Genomic DNA, 4219 nt, shown 5'->3' on the forward strand with positions numbered 1-4219 from the left:
GTATGGTATATCCGTGAGAATCACGTTTTCTATCTGTAGTCAATAAAGATGCGTGGACATCTGTGAGTCTGTAACTTAGCCCCCCGACGATCTCCATCACTCCTCAGATAGGCCCTCTTTTCCATTCATGGTGCAAGGAGGCTGCTGATGCTGGACTCCTCATTTAGCACCTTMAGRTACAGCCTTACAGTTCAATCATATGGAGCCAGGTTTATATCTGTAACACTACAGCAGGTAATACCTAATGGGTTTCCTCAAAGTATTAGCTAAATGSCTGGTTTACAAGCCTTGTAAGCCACTGGTGGACAGAAAGAGCTGCATTTAAAGACTTGTTATCTCACTGAATAAAGACAGGCTTATAATGGTTAAATGGTTTTGAAAGATAATACTTTAACTCAAGTGAGAATTAGATTTATCAGCAATAGCTCTTGTTTTGAGTATTTAAAGCAGTATAATCAACAGCAAACTGTRGTCTCCTTCAATCAAATATAAGCTGTGCTATTTTTCCCGCTTGCAACATACATGCAGAGCAGGAGGGGGAAAAAATCTCCAGGGCTTCTCATGACTTTAATTTGYCTCAAATTTATGAGTACTAAAATCTACTTCATGAAGTGCACATYCAAGGAGGTATTAGCCACCCTTCTAGTGCATTTCAAACATTTAATTGCAATCTGTATAACAAATGCGACTGAGACTTTGGATATTTTTTGTTTGTTTGTTCTGCTTTCCTTCTGGGATATGTTGTCTATTTCAAGTCTCCTCAGCAGATCCCGACATCAAATCTGGATTTATGTGAAACAAAAGATGATTTTCTATCATTGATAATAAATGATAGTGTTAGGAAATGTGAAACAAGTAGCAGATATACACTCACAGGCCACCACTTAAAAAATAATGTTGACCAATAAYCATATTAATAGCAATGGTACTATTTCTTGGGGAACTGAAGCCAATTCTCAGTACATTACAAGAGATATCTCCCAGTTTTAGGAGATATTTCTTTATTACGTTTTATAATTTGAAAATAGTTTAATTAAAAGAAGAAAGATACAAGTTTTATTATCAACAATATGTAATTAAACCTTATAAAACAATTAGAATCTGCCTGCCTCCACTATAACCAAATGCCATTTAGAGTCCAGTTTGATGGTACCTGTAAACAGGTACAACAGCTCTGTGCTTGCCTCGGTTGTTTTTAAAATGGGGTGTGATCCGGTGACTCTAAGTGGCTCTGAACATAGTAATAAAGCATCATCTGTTACACAATAACTCTTTACTGTATTTAAAAAAAAAAAAGTAACATTCCCTCTTCATCACTTAGAGTAACTCTAAACGTCCTTCCATCGTTGTCAGTAGACACCTAGCCATTAATCAATCATGCTGAGTATTTGGCAGTAAACTCTGTGCATGAGCGGACATAAAGTGAAAGCAGCAGCATCATGTCAAATGATGAAACTATTTCTGCTAGACAAAATAGAAATAGTTACTCATTGCCTGTGAGATATGTGTAACCCAGTGGTTTTCCTCAAACCTCCAGAGCAAGCAACACCAAAGGAGGACAAACTGCTCAGGTGTTTTTTTTCTCATTCACATAACATATCTTAAAATCAACAATGCCAAAGCAGGTGTAACGTACCGCCAGGTGACAAGCACCACACGTTTAGCAGCCCAGCAAGTCTCTGCTGAAATCATGCCTTGGTAAACAAAATGCATAGGTTGATTTAATGGAGGAAAAAATCCACAGTAGAAAAAGGGAATTTAAGAGCACTGTTTTGTACCTCAAAGAGAAGAGCAGAGATTGATCTAGCTGCATTATCCAGCTACAGCAAATCATATGCAAGGAAAGGCACACCTTTAGCAGACTAACTCTGACAAATACCTAAATACCAAGGCTTATACAACAGTTAAGCCACACTTAAGCTCTATTTCAAGAACTCCCTGTCATACATGAGTCTTGGACTGGGTATCAGCTCAGGAATGAATCATACAGACAGGAATAGAAATAGTAACTATTAGATGGCACTGAGAGAATGGTACAGGTTTGCTATGTAGAACATACTGAGCGGAAAACAGAAAAGTTATGGAGACAGAACTTTTTTCAGATAATCTCATTTTTGATTTTTTGTTTAGCTGTTCTATTGAAAATGAATTTTTAAAAAATAGGAATGTGAAAATCTGGTAATTTGAAACATCACCCATACAAAAAAATTAATCAAATTGCATGAAAAAGGACAACAAAAAATATGGCAAAATAAAGCAGCTGATAATAATTGATTTAATAGCAAATTTTATAAATTCATTTTGCATCCTTTCTTAGTGATGAATTACCAGTTCCTGTTTTACCTATGTGTCTATATTTGTGAATTTTATCAGACCCCAATTATCTTTAGAACTTGAAGTCAGCTGAAGAACTTGAAGACAATTTCCCCACAAACTAATACATCTGGCTCTCTAATCAACAAGTATCTTTGATTGTTCTTCTTCTGAAATATTTAACACTTGTCAGGGAGTTTATGTCCCCACCTGGGCTGTRAGCTCTCCTGCAAGAAATAGAAGCCTTAGGGGATAAAGCCTGTTTGGAGGGGGCGTTAAAAAAAAAAAAAAAAAAAAGAGCTATTTCTTCCTAGAAAGAACAAACGGATGAATAATGTTTACTCTGTGTTATTATGTCATAAATTAAAAACTTGTCATTCTTCTAAGATGTGTGAAATAAAACAAGTATATCCAACAGTGGAACTCAGAAAAAAAACATGAACTTGAAATTGAGACTAAAAAGCTTTTGGAGGACAAGATTTTCTGTAACTGTGCATTATACAGGTCACACTCTCGAAAAATACTCACAGTATAATGCTTTAGTTTTCCTGTAAGGAAAACAAAAATAAAAGAAAGCAAGGAAGTATTTTTTTATCCATTTATCCCATAATCAACTGAGCTGATTAAAGCAATGCTGTCAAAATTAGGCTTTGCAATCTAGATTTACTTAGTTGAGGTTTAAGCAAAAGGCTTCTTCTGTCTTATAGGTATGGCAATTTTCAATTTAGCTGTACCTTCTGATGCTTTTGTGATTTAACTTCTAGAGATCAGGTCTGAAACAACAGCAGAGTACTAATACACAGGCAAACAGCTAATTAAACTGTAGCTCTGTCACTTTGGTTCAAGAGAACAACACTGCAATAGACAGACTTAATCAAGCTCTGAAGACCAATGCTGAAAAGGAACATGAAAGCTTTAAATTGTATTGTTATCAGCAATAAAGGAATAGGAAATATTTCAAAGGGCTCAATCCCCTCTCTAAACTGGCACTGTAATCCTGCCCAATGGCAATAAATAATTTCACTACTAGTCATGTCTCTATTACAGAGAAATGTCTCCTTTTGTTATAATTTTTATATGCTTTKTATGGTTTATAAACATAGGAAAAACTGTTTAGGGACTTTACCAAACATAATCTTTGCAGGTTGTTCCATTAGCCAGATAGCCTAGGGAACACTGTACTGTGGCATTTCTCATAATTACCCCAGTGCCACACAGCAGCGCTTCACAGCGCCGACCTGTCCAGCAGTATCATTGTGGGAGCACACTATGGAGAATGCCCCCCAAATTAATTATTCTGTAGGTGTGATCTTTCTGTGTGATGTCTGTGTATTTTTTGTGACAGATGCCACATCACCTACATTTAATGGAAAATACTACTCTGGTAGAGCTGGATTATGGCATGCACTAGATGATGTCTGGAAAGCCTTTCTTCGCCATATTTCCTATGATATTAATTTCTCACTGATTGTTCCTTAGGCTATTTAGCCAAGGATAAATATTTAGCTACTATATTAGCCTAACCAATATTTAGCCTAACCAACTGCCTGGAAACAATACACAAATCAACAGTACTGCTACCTAAACATGAGCTCAACATCTAATAATTATTTTGTCCACAACGCTTTGAGGAGATTTGCTCTTCCTGCACTCCATGCACTTTTTCAGGCTGCTTAATTTCTTTTTAAAAGACTACCTGGATACCGATGTACGTTGCGCCCTCTGAGCACAAAACCTAGCTAGTGCTAGCCTGGTATTGTTGCCATTTATGCTAAAGCTACCGTGGCAACACCAGAGCAATTTGTGGTGCACAAAATCCTTCGGGCTCCCCAACTATTTGCTCCTGTGCCCTGCGAGCAGGGAACAACCCGCCCCCCGCTCAACCGCCCCCCGCTCAACCGCCCCC

The sequence above is a fragment of the Nothoprocta perdicaria genome, unplaced genomic scaffold (assembly GCF_003342845.1).
Source record: "Nothoprocta perdicaria isolate Ctin4 unplaced genomic scaffold, notPer1 scaffold_125, whole genome shotgun sequence".
Taxonomy (NCBI): Eukaryota; Metazoa; Chordata; class Aves; order Tinamiformes; family Tinamidae; genus Nothoprocta; species Nothoprocta perdicaria.